Source organism: Pangasianodon hypophthalmus, chromosome 27, assembly GCF_027358585.1.
Source record: "Pangasianodon hypophthalmus isolate fPanHyp1 chromosome 27, fPanHyp1.pri, whole genome shotgun sequence".
Classification (NCBI taxonomy): domain Eukaryota; kingdom Metazoa; phylum Chordata; class Actinopteri; order Siluriformes; family Pangasiidae; genus Pangasianodon; species Pangasianodon hypophthalmus.
This window is the reverse complement of record NC_069736.1, coordinates 8034941-8048095: the sequence shown is the minus strand read 5'-3', so window position 1 is coordinate 8048095 and position 13155 is coordinate 8034941. Positions and strand designations below refer to the sequence as shown.

Genomic DNA, 13155 nt, shown 5'->3' with positions numbered 1-13155 from the left:
TAAGCGTGACAGTGTAATCTGTATATAAAATTGCAGTAGCTAATCGCCAGTTATATATTAATGATTCTCCTTATACAAGGATGAGTCAAATGAAAACCTTTAATTTTTTTTTTTTGCTTTGTTTATTGCAAATAGATGTCAGAAAAGCACATAATTTTTCTACATAATCGTCATTTTGGTCAACGCAAGTGTTCCAGGACTTACTGAGAGTCCAGATTCACTTTCCTTCTAATTTATGTCGCAGTGGTAGGGTTTTCATTTGACTCACCCATGGACATAAATTTACAGAAACCCAGGAGGTTGAAGCATACGAATGTTTTTCCAAACTAACTGGATTTCTGTGAATACAGCGATTCTTGTGTAAAGAACGTTTTATGAATGAATCCATTCATACCTGTTGGAGAATTTTGCTTCTCTGTGTTATCTCTGATCACTGTTTTTATATGATGATTCTATCAGTGAGTGTTCCTGAGCAGATTAGTTGCTTTAGGATATAGGGAACCACCTTCTGAAGCCGTTATTACCTAGTAAGGAGATGTAGAAACTTGTATACAATGATGAATATTCATTATTCTTTAACCTATGAGAAATTGCCCTGTTGTTTACAGCTCACTAGAAAAAAGATACGCCTCGTCTGATCGTGGGCTAAGTCCTTCTGTACAGCAGCACTGCTGCTGTATTGATGAAGTGTGCTCCCTCTGCAGAGGAAGAATAAACAGCTCTCCTTTTGATCTGTAAGATTGTCTGCTGGTCTCATTTGAAGGAAAAAGGAAAATTCTCCAATTATACTGCGTCTGATATACGAGGCCCAGTGTTCTCACTAACATTATTTTACCCATTGTAATCTATACTCATTATGTATATTAATGTATATTAACCTCATACTCACAAACCTCACATTAATTTACCTCTAAAACTGCTCTTTGATGTGCCAACAACTTCTGTAAAAAATAGAAATGAAAAAAATATAGCTAGATAGTAACAGGTAACATCCAGTCACATACTTGTTACCGTGTAATTTTAATTCCACAGAATGATTCCACTGGATGTTGAATTTCTTACAGAATGCATTTGGTCAACATTATAGAAGTACTTACAACATCCTTGATACTCTAAGTGGGAAAAAAAGTGCATCAGGGTGTCATTTATTACAATATCATATCGCTGTATTGCTCAGGCTTACACTGTGATGACATTAGCGAGCAACAATTCGCTCGTGTCGCTTGCAGTTTGTCTCTTGTGGGTGTGTAGCGAGTGTTACTGTAGCCGCTTGTGAGTGTTTACTGTCCGCCCAGCATTTTTAGTTCCTTTGATAAAGGGTAGTAACCAAAATATATATTCTACAGCACGCAATTTACTACGTTATACAATTTAGTTGCACACTTTAATGAAAATCCTAATTAGCTTGTTACTGTAGCTTGGCTTTCTGCCAGAGACTACACACAGTGCACACCTACGTTTATGTGCCTTTATGTGCCTGTGTGTGTATGCGCGCATGTGCGCGCATGTGTGTGCATGTGTGTTCCTGTCCGTTTAGCTGTTTTATCTTGGAGCGCGAGCCAGGTACAGGCATGTCTGAGTGCAGAGGAACAGGTGATTCCTGGTACATGCCAGGAGCTTCTAGAGAAGACACATCATGGCACAATATCCGTCATCCAAAAACTTGTTTTGAAGAACTCATTTTTCCAATTAGAGCTCACATAACGTCAGTAGACAACAAAACAAGGCACAGACACATGCCTAGACAAGAAATCCAGATTCTAAGAAAACGCCATTTGGAAACACTTCCAACACTAAACCGATATCCTACTCTCCCTGGGAAAGCACATTTATGCTGGAACCTGATATTTTATGGCACAATAATACTTACCTGTCAAAAGAAAGTAATGCAAACCTCTCCCACGTCTTAAAGGAATGCTTCTGTTGAGGGTCGACAGATGACGTTGTTGGAGCAGTCTTTCCTGATTTATATCTGTACTTCCACCCATGTTTTAGTGAAGATGCTGCCTGTCTGAATGAGAGGCTGCTTTATCTTTAGCACTTTGTTGCATTAACCCTAATCTTAACCCTAACCCTTTCTCTCGGTGTTATATTCTGAAAGACATGTATAGTGTCAAAAGTACATTTGGAAGTATTTGAGCTCTAATGGTTATAAGGCAAATTTTTAAAAATTCTATGCCTTTACTCCTTGACTCCGCCTCCCATCCATGACTATGTAAAGTCCCGCCTCTCAGACACTGCATGCATATGTTGTTTTTTTTTTCTTCGTAGCACATGTGAGACCAGAGTTTGACTTGTGCAACCTATCGCCTTTACTTATTATTTATTTGATAAACAAATGTTTATAATGATTAAAAACCTTTACATGTTAGACGGCACTCTGCTCCACCTTTCTCTCTCTCTCCTCTTCATGGAAGAAAGGTCAGAATTCCACGCTTTTCATACAGCAAAGAAGAAATGCTCATTACACATAGGTCAAATGTCTAAGAAATGCTTTCCCACAGATTTAAAACAATTAACTTTTGACCACATTTAAGGTGGTCCATAAGTAAAGAACACATTAACAGACCAAAACTGCAACAGCAAATCAGAAAACACAACAGCAGTACTAAAAAACATAAGTACAAGTCAAAAACACACAAGAGAATTCAAAAAACACTGCAACAACCAAACTAAAAACACGACAGTAAATTTGGAATCATAACAGGAAATTCAGAACCTCATCAAGATGAACTCAGAACAGAAAGGGGAGGTTGTTATTGAATGGCTCATCCTCGTTGCTGATTGGCTACAGCCCGTGTCAGTCTCAGAGCCTGTTTTCACACCCTTACGACAGGCTACCTGATTCAGAAACGATCACCTTGTTGTTTTTAAAAGAAAGTAAAATAACTTTGCTACTTTTAGCATCACTACTGCTCAGCATTTAGTTATCTGTAACAAAGATAGCCAGTTCCTAGTTATTTTAAACTAATCGAGGAAAAATATCATGGTTGTAATATGTGTGTCAAAGATATCACAGTTGTAATATGATTCTTTGTGCAGCCCTGGTGAAGAGCTATTATAAATTCTTAACGCTAGTTGTTTGGCCTACGATTAGGATTATGTACTGAGTAAGACTGGAGAACTACTATCTTGTGTTGTTATGTATTTGTGTATGAGTGTGTGCCCATCTGTTTGACTTCAGGAAGGTCGTTTACGTGCCACTTGGGCAGGGTTAGTGGGCACAAAGCTGCCACCATATAACAACCACATTTTCCTTTCTACCTTAACATTATCAACCCCAGGGCTTTTTAACCTTGCACAGGTTTCCCACCGAAACCAACACAAAATCAATTATTGGCTGAGTTTAAAACCCAGAACAATAACCTATACATGACATCTAAAATGACCTGTCGGAGAAGAGACACTTCTGGGGTTTTTGGGTAAGTTAATGAGTTCCTAGCACACTGTTTGTGGTCGTGTGACCTACTAATGATCGAGCGCAACTTGCACGGCCACTCGCACTAGAGCAAGGACAGAACAATCAGTTGATATTTAAATGAGGTGTGTATAGTATGCATGGAATATTTAATGCGACAACCATGCATGCATTATGAAGACACTCCCATCTCCCATGTACTGAGATCGCTTATCCTGTGTGAGTCAATCATAATTACTACAGACATCTGTACTTAGTAAGGACAAACCTCTCAGTAAAGTGGGACTTTGTTTTGATTTTGAACACAGCATGAACCTAATAAGCATTTTTTTCATGAATGGTCCTCCCTTCAAGCAAATTGATTTTCTAACATTACAGTAAAAATGGTGAAATTGCTAATTAACCCCTTGACCAACTTTTTGTCTGTTTGTCCTTTTTTTTTTTTTTTTTTTTTCCCCTCCCAACTTGCCGGATCACCAGTTCATCATGAGGCAGCCCTTTGCTCGGTTCTGGTTACTCATTTTGCGTAGGAGCTCCTCATTTTAACATCAGAATACATCAGTACATATAACATCAGAGAACAGAGTACATGAGTTACCACTCAAAAAATAAGCAAAAAGAGCAGTCTTTTTTCCTTCCCCTCCTAAAAACCATATGAGCCAATCACCGTATAAATATGGAATGATTGACAGTTGCATAGGTGGTTTGATCTCTCCGATATTAACCAACCCCCTGAAAGCCCCATGTCTCCTCTCACCTCGTCTCGGTTTTCTTGCTTGCCCTCACTTTCTGTTAAGGTGAGTGGAGAATGTAAAGTTCATTAATGTGAACTAAAATCCACCAATCTATATTTGACTAAGCTAACATTAGGCAATTATAGACATCAGTTAACTATATTTATTAAGGATGCCACCAATCATTTCAGCCGAAAGACACGTTGTGATTAAAACCGCTGTTTGAAAAAAGTAAACTTTTCTACTTTCTTGCATGTAAACTTTTCTATTGTCTACATCTCAACTAAAACAGATGAATGGCACCTTTTTCTCCCCAAACTCCTGGTGTTTACTGTTAAACCCTGTATATATCTGTGGTTCTATCTTACAGCGTCTAGCTTCTATCTCTCTTGCCATTTCTATCTTAGACAGAATTATATTGGAAATGTAGACCCATCCCCCCACCCATCAAGCCATTCTTCTATTTTTCTATTCATTTTTTTTACTCATTTACTCATTTACACTCTGCTGAGTGGTTCTATAGTGTTTAAGTTTAACTGCTGAACGATTTCGTTTTACTCTGTCGATGATTGTCTATGAATGAGTTCAGTCATCTCGTTGACGTTTATAAGACTTTCATTTGTGATCCATTCCAGTGGTGGTGCACAGTGTGTTTTAATATAAATAGAGCTGATATTGTACCAATAGTCCAAATGTTGTTCCACAAGAACACCTCAGTTGTGTTGAATCAGTATTTTTTTCTGGAATTGATTGGGGGGGTTTTTGGCACTCCAGATTTATGATGACATGCAGGAAAGAGTGATAATGAATGAACCTCCACCCAATCCTCTTCATTTTAGGAGACAATATGTTCCCGAAGCTAAACTCGGCTAGTCTGCAATCACACTTTGAAAACACACTCTGACTAGGCTTCAGATATTTTCCGAAAGATGTGCGCTAAAAACTAAAAGCCACCCGCTCTGTATTTTCACACTTTGAGAGCTTATCACACAGTATGCATTGGAATAGGATTAGTACTCAAACTCAAACTCCTAAACTCCTGCTTTCTGCTGCACGTAGGCCAAAACATGACTCTTGCGACCGTTTCCAGTGCGGTCTGTGTTATTTTAAGGTGCCAAGGGAGATATTTTTGGTGCTGCCATCTGGCTTGTGTGGCAGAGTACGCACTTCGATGTAGTGTATTTAGCTATATGTCATCAGCTGCAACTATTAGAGCCTAAAATGATGCAATGTACATGATTCACAAACTGCTGCTGTATATGAAGACCAAACAGTTCAGACATGTGTGAATGGCTTGTAGTCGTGTTGTGTAAGGTTTATTTCGGGTAAGCGAGCAAAGCTAGCCAGTAGCCGCCATGGAAAACGTGCCCACAAGCCGGGTTGGCATGGCGACTGTTTTTGAAAACTTCGTGTATTTCTGTTCGAGCATCTGCACAAACAATGGCTTGTGCAAGGCAGTCTTCAATGGGGTTTTCATTGTAGTGCCGTTATTGTATATTGTGCTTCGGCTTCATTGTGTAGGACGAAGGGTATGACTGCGATAGATGTGGGAAGACGCGATGTCTGAACTCTAGAAGTGGGACGCTAGTTTAGTGTATTTTTATTATTGTTTGGCTCTCGAAACCCAGCAGATTTCCTCCTTCTTCCCTCGACACATGCGTTCCGAGCTCTGTGTTGTTGGCAACCGTTTCCAGGAAGTGTTTCCCCCCTTGCCTCTGCCTGGTGGTGTGTAAACAGGCTGGCACTTGTTTTCATGAGCGAGAGGGCGGAGAGAGAGAGAGAGAGAGAGAGAAGCGTGTGTGTGCGTGTGTGTGTGTGTATATACTGGCTGGCTGGTTGGCTGAAGTCAGTATGTTGGAATGTGCCTGGGCAGATCGAGGCCGGCGCGGCCCAGATGACACGGAGGGAATCCTTGGCAGAGGACGGCTGGGAAACCCCACTCAGCCCTCCTTTCTCCCTCTCTGTTTTTCCCCCCTCTCTCTTTTTCACCAAGGCTCTCTTTGTCTCTCAGCCTGTTCTGAAGCCAGTCTGTCTCCCATTAAACCCATTAAGAGCTTGCTTTCACTTTTGGTGTATGTTGGTAACAGATAGAGGAAACTGGCGTTGGAAAAAGAAGCACCAGTGCCAGGGAGGTACAGTAACAGGACGCAGACAGAATTTGCCCTTGCGTGCATGTAAAGTCGCACACGTGCACCTGGACAATGGGGCTGTTGGAGACATTTCTCCCCTTCCCAGCTGCCAGGTTTTTCCACACGTCTCGCAGAGCGGTAGTGTTAGCCATACAGTTTCTTTCCACAGGCCAGTTACATAATTCTAAACTAGAGGCTGCCAAACAAAACTATCACATTTTCACTTGCAAACTTTGTTGACAAATGTTCAGACTGCATTCATTCATTAGATTGAGGAGTTGCCAAGCAAAACCAGCCCAAGAAGCCTAGATTTTTTATTAGCATGTCACGGAGCAGGAGACATCTCATGTTTATCCAGGCATGCTCAGTCCATCCTTCAAGTTCACGCACCTCCATTCAGACGTCTCCTGTCTCTCCGGCCGAGCGCGGATGAAAAGGAGCCTCTTCTCTGTTGTTCAAAGAGGAGCTCTCGGCTCTCGCTCTTTCATGCTACGCGACTGCCTTGCAGTTCATTCACCCTCCCTGTCTGTCAGTGCCAGCCAATTTCACAGACCAAACCAAATCAAAGAGGGATAAATACGCTGAAAGTAAAACCTCATTATAGCCAGTTCACCCCTCATCCATCATGGTTTTTCCATGTTCTCAAGGCGGCGTGTTTGATATTCAGCCCACTGCTGCATGTTTTCTTGTCTGTTTTGATTTCCACTGCACGTGTCCTTTAGCCTGGCGTCCACACCATTGTTTGAGTGTGTATGTGTTTGGTTTCTGAACAACATGGCATGAAACTTTTCCAGCTTTCCATTTATTTTTTTAATTTTATTTATTTATTTTTCAGTCGAGAGCCTGACTGATTAAAAAGAAAAGCCTTCAGTTTTATCAGAGCATGCTTGATAAGGTTTTCCGTTTGGGTATGAGCAAGGAAACACCATGAGTTTCTATTTAATTATAAGCACGTATAAACTGGCCCAGAGTGCACGCACACATACGCGCACACACACGCACACACACGCACACACACACACACACACACACACACACACACGTGTGTGTGTGTGTGTGTGTGTGTGTGTGTGTGCGCGCGCGTATGTGTGCGTCCACGTGTACACACCCACTCAAAGCAGTGTAGTGACGCCATGTATTTTTACTCACTATCTTCAGGCTCATTCATGCACAGAAACCCACAACGAATTCGACATTGTGCTCGAGTCCTTCAGCACGACTTGGTTTTATTTATTTTATTTTATTTTTTTCCAGTCTGTCTTTGGTACTTAATGCCAGCGTTTGTCAGATCCTGTTGACTGGCCACATTGCTAGCTGTAATTGTTGTTAGACCAGCTGTAATAGGCACAGTGACGGACAGAGCTTCACACTTACAAAACATACACACCCCCACACACACGTCTGCACTCTAATGACTGCACAACTGGTAATTCTGTGACATGTCAGAAGATTCAAGCAGGAGTTCTTCCTAGAACTGAGTTGGTAAGGAGGTAGGATTGTAGCATGGATCATAGAACAAAGTAAAGGCTTTTCACTGATCTGTTGCAACACTATAGATTTCTTAAGCCCCATCAGGACGGGATTAGTTTCAATGGGCGACGCCTGTAATAACATTTTTATGCGTCTTCTCCGAGATATGCGCAACGAGCGAGTTTCCACAGGGTTGTTTTTCCTGTGAACTCATTTGTGTCACACACAGTTGTAGCTTGGGGTGATTTCAGGTTTGAAACCTCGCTGAAGTATTTTAATGACGGCTCCAAACACTTATTCAGACGTTTAACCTAAGACTCACACAGCGCAGCTGATTTATATACGCTTCATATAACATTGTTTTGCTCACTAATTGTGCTGCAGTGATGTTCTTAACACATCAACAAGTCATTACTGTTCCCAGAGTTCAAACAAATGCTTCCTTTAATTTGTTTAATCACATTTTATTGCCTACTAGCTGCTACACTATGTTGCCAAAAGTTTGTGGACCATCACCCTTGACTATCACGCCTCAGTCATCTTGTCGTTATTGGGCATTAACATGGAGTTGGTCCCCCACCACTGGGATGCAGTCGGCGTTCCAGATCATCACAAAAGTGTTTAGTGGGGTTGAGGTCAGGACACACATTCTTACGCACCGACCTTGGCGAACCATGTCTTCATGGACCTGGCTTGTGCCCAGAGTCATTGTCATGCTGGAACAGGTTTCGGTCTGTTAGTTCCAGTGAAGGGAAATTGTAATGCTACAGAATACAAAGACATCCTGTACGATTGTGTGCCTCCAACTTTGTGGCAGCAGTTCTGAGAAGGCTCAGATGGGTGTGATGGTCAGGTGTCCACATACTTTTGGCCATATAGTGTATAAATGTAAAATGGCTTTATAACCGTAAAACATAATAGTGCAAGTTCCCACTTCTGATTTGTTTAATATGGATATACACCCCCCATCTGCTTTAGATAAAGGTAAACTCTAGAGACTGTTGTGTGTGAAAATCCCAGGAGATCAGTAGTTTCTGAAATACGCAAACCAGGCCATCTGGCACCAACAACCACGTCACGCCAAGTCACAGAGATCACACTTTTTCCCCATACTGATGTTTGATGTGAACATTAACTAAAGCTCTTGACCTGCACCTGCATGATTTTATGCACTGTGCTGCTGCCACAAAAATGTCTGATTGGATAACTTAATGAATTCCTAATAAAGTGACCGGTGAGTGTATATGCAAGATGACTAAATACAAGTATTTCTCAATGCAAGAGGCAGGATCTGCCTACAAAATTACAGAGGTGTTGATCCGGACAGGGCTGAAGTGATCAGACCACTGCAGAGTTGATTTAAAGACGGGGAAAAAAAAGTACGTTATTTGGTTTGTAATTTTCTCAGGGGATGAGGGGGAAAACACTGACCTGGCTGATCCAGGTGGAAATAAAATCACATAGTAGCACCAGGAAGTGGTGGAATTAGTGCTGCTTTTGACTTACCTTGGATTTGGGAAGCTGGAGCTTAGAATTACATCATCTTACAAAGTGTGGAAAACACATGGGTGCTTGGTTTCTTGTAAAACTTCCCTTTTCTGAAGTAAAACAAGTTAAATTGAAAATGTGTGTTTTTGCGAGTTTCTTACCACCACCTTTGATAGCAATTTGATAGAAAATAATATTATTTGGGTCTTTTCTTTCTTTCTGTCAAGTTTTGTCAATCTCTCTCTCCTCTCTCTATCTATCTATCTATCTATATATATCTATATATATATATATATATATATATATATATATATATATATATATATATATACCCACATATAGATAGATAACAGTAAAAACCAGTGTAAGGTGAAGTGAATAACATTGATTATATCGTTATTGATTATGCCCTGTCAAGGGGTGGGATATATTAGGCAGCAAGTGAACAGTCAGTTCTCGAAGTTGATGTGTTGGAAGCAGGAAAAATGGGTAAGCGTGAGGATCTGAGCGACTTCGACAAGGGCCAAATTGTGATTTCTAGATGACTGGGTCAGAGCATCCCCAAAACGGCAGGTCTTGCGGGGTGTTCCTGGTATGCATTGGTTAGTACCTACCAAAAGTGGTCCAAGGAAGGACAACCGGTGAACCAGCGACAGGGTCATGGGCACCTAAGGCTCATTGATGCGCGTGGGGAGTGAAGGCTAGCCTGTCTGGTCTGATCCCACAGAAGAGCTACTGTAGCACAAATTGCTGAAAAAGTTGATGCTGGCTATGATAAAAAGGTGTCGGAACACATAGTGCACCATAGATTGCTGCATATGGGTCTACAATGGGCCTGTGAGCATCAGAACTGGACCATGGAGCAATGGAAGAAGGTGGCCTGGTCTGATGAATCACATTTTCTTTTACATCGTGTGGACGGCTGGGTGTGTATGCGTTGATTCATGGCTCCAGGATGGACTGTGGGAGGAAGGCAAGCCTGCAGAAGCAGTGTGATTCTCTGGGCAATGTTCTGCCGGGAAACCTTGGGTCCTGGCATTCATGTGGATACTACTTGGACACGTACCACCTACCTAAACATTGTTACAGACCAAGTAAATCTCTTCATGGCAACAGTATTCCCTAAAGGCAGTGGCCTCTTTCAGCAGGATAATGCGCCCTGCCACACTGCAAAAATTGTTCAGGAATGGTTTGAGGAACATGACAAAGAGTTCAAGGTGTTCACTTGGCCTCCAAATTCCCCAGATCTCAATCCGATCGAGCATCTGTAGGATGTGCTGGACAAACAAGTCCGTTCCATGGAGGACCCACGTCACTACTTACAGGACTTAAAGGATCCGCTGCTAAAGTCTTGGTGCCAGATACCACAGCACACCTTCAGTGGTCTTGTGGAGCCCATGCCGTGACGGCTCAGAGCTGTTTTGGCCGCACAAGGGGACCTACACAATATTAGGCAGGTAGTTGTAATGTTATGGCTGATAGGTGTACATAAATATAGATATGCTCCCACACTACTCCCACACACACAAACACACAGAATAGAAATCAAATAAAATTCTAGTTACCTACTGTACATGATGCACACATTTTACTTGCATATGTACTTTACAAGCAAACTGTTTTTAGTTTAAGCTTTTAAATTCCCTCTGAATTAATATGAATGAATTGTAGTCTTTTATTTTAAATATTTATGCAGGTGAAGGAATGCACATTAATAATGCACAGTGTCAACGGGAAGTGTGTTTATGTTCCTAAATGGTCAAATAATAGTGATAAATAATTATGAATGCACTATTGAGCTAATTAAACCTGAATTTTTATGTTTTTTTGCAGACAGTATAGCACAGCCCTATGGTTTGTGCTACAAATATTCAACACTAGAAATTTGAAATGAACAACTGCAATCACAGTTAATTTGAGCTCTTGTGGGTGAGATGGTGTAGAGTAAGAAGTTTTCTTTCTTCATTCCGTTTCTTACTGGTGAGGAGTAATGTGCCTGATTATTCAGCAGTAGAGAGAATGCCCGACAGGTTTAATGTAATTTTACTAATGTGATTTTGAATATTGTTACACAGGTATTTGAATCCTGAATCAGATTAGTTTTCATTCAGTTGTAAAGTGTGAGCTAGACATCTCTGTGGCACTCATGATGGAGAGAACAGAGACTAATGGTTTTGTAATGAGTGTGTGTGTGTGTGTTAGAGAGAGAGAATGAGAGAGAGCTGCTCCATCATACTCCTCACTGCTCCTTCCCACTCTCCACATGCTCCACTGCTCCTACACACTCTTGAGTGAGAAGCTTCTAGAAATGACTCAACAGCAGTGTGTAGGCCACGCAATGATCTGAGCCTCCTGCCTCTCACACAGCACCAGCGATTACAGAGCGCCGAGAGAACCCTGCTTTCACAAGTGTACACATTCACAGATTTAAACTGATCGCTGTCTGTGTACTGGGCAATTCCAATAGCACACAGGGACGGGGGGGGGAATGATTCTTAGAGGTGTCCGATCTCCATCAACAGAATTTTACATCAATGCATAAAGCAGCATTATCAGTTTCATGTTTATATATTTTTTCATTAGAAAATATCAACAGTACCAAATATTTCAAATGAAGCATACATTACTGTATGTGTACTGTACTGTTGTTCTTTCTTTAGTTCTTTAATAGTTTCTTTCTTTTTGTATTAGTTTTTGCCCATTTTTTTTCCTTTTTTGTCTTTTCTATTGTTTTTTTCTGTCGTTCTCTCTGTCTTTCTTTCTATGTGCGCTTTATGTACGCTATGTCTAAATTTGTGACGATGAAGATTTCAGAGCTGTACTTTCACCCTATAAAACACCTATATCTCGGGTTAATGATTTAGCACATGATGAAATCCTCAGTAATTCTCTTCCATTTGTTCCTATTGCGTTAATGAAAGATGATGAAAATGCATTGAGCTAAGTGTTTTTCCTGAGGTATGAAAAAAGAAAAAGGAAAAAAAGCACAAAGTCTCTCTAAAAAGCTACAACTGTGAGATATTAACTTGAAATTGGAGGATAAAAGGTTGCAACTGTGAGGAAAAAGTCACATTTGTGAGATACATATACATCAAGCACCCATATAAAACAAAATCATGAATTAGGATGTATCCAGAGTTGTTTTGTAAGCATCATGAGATTCATAGAGAGTGCCAGTCATAATTCTTCACACATCCTTTTCTTAATATTGTATTACTATTTTAAAAGGTTCTGAAATTTTAAAATGGTTTCGCTATGTACTAGGGTTGGACAATATGGCAAAAAATATTATATTACAATGTTCAAATATATTTTCATGATACATGGAGCATACTATAGTGGGTTTTTTTTTTTCTTTCTTTCTTTTTTTTTTTTTTTGCTGAGGTTTTGTTAACAGTGTGCAAACAGAGCAGTAGAAACCCATGATGGAAAATGAATTTAAACAACTTTATTTCAGCATTTACAAAGCACGAAGTGCACTCTAAAAGCAAAAAGGGTTTTGGAAGGTCTTCTTCCAGGGAGACAATCCAACGATCCTCTAAAAGCTACTTCAGGAACGTTTGTTGTAAAGGTTCTTAAAAGATGAACGCTTCTGAAAAGAACTCAGATTTTATTAAGGTTTTTTTGAGGTCCAGTTACCAAAGGAAAATGAGGTAAAACCATGAAAAAGTAATGACTATACCTCTGATGTGCTCAGAAAAGTGTATTGTGTAAGTGTGATGTATTGTATATAATATTAATATCATATTGTCATATCACTCTCTAAGCTAACATTTAAATAAGGATTTTTTTTAAAATAAAACAAATGTGTTTAGAAAATATTGAATCACAAAAGCTTGCTTCCCTCCGGTTGAAAACAAGCCGGAGCGAGGCTTTTTTACCAATAAGCGCGACGTGCTGTGAAATTGCGTGAACA

The 13155-nt window shown here is 40.4% G+C and overlaps 1 protein-coding gene across 1 annotated transcript in view; it reads left to right on the top strand.

The window, feature by feature from the left end:
• atp2a3 (ATPase sarcoplasmic/endoplasmic reticulum Ca2+ transporting 3) overlaps positions 1 to 13155 on the top strand; it is an 82145-nt gene that overhangs the window by 9628 nt on the left and 59362 nt on the right. The window lies entirely within an intron of this gene.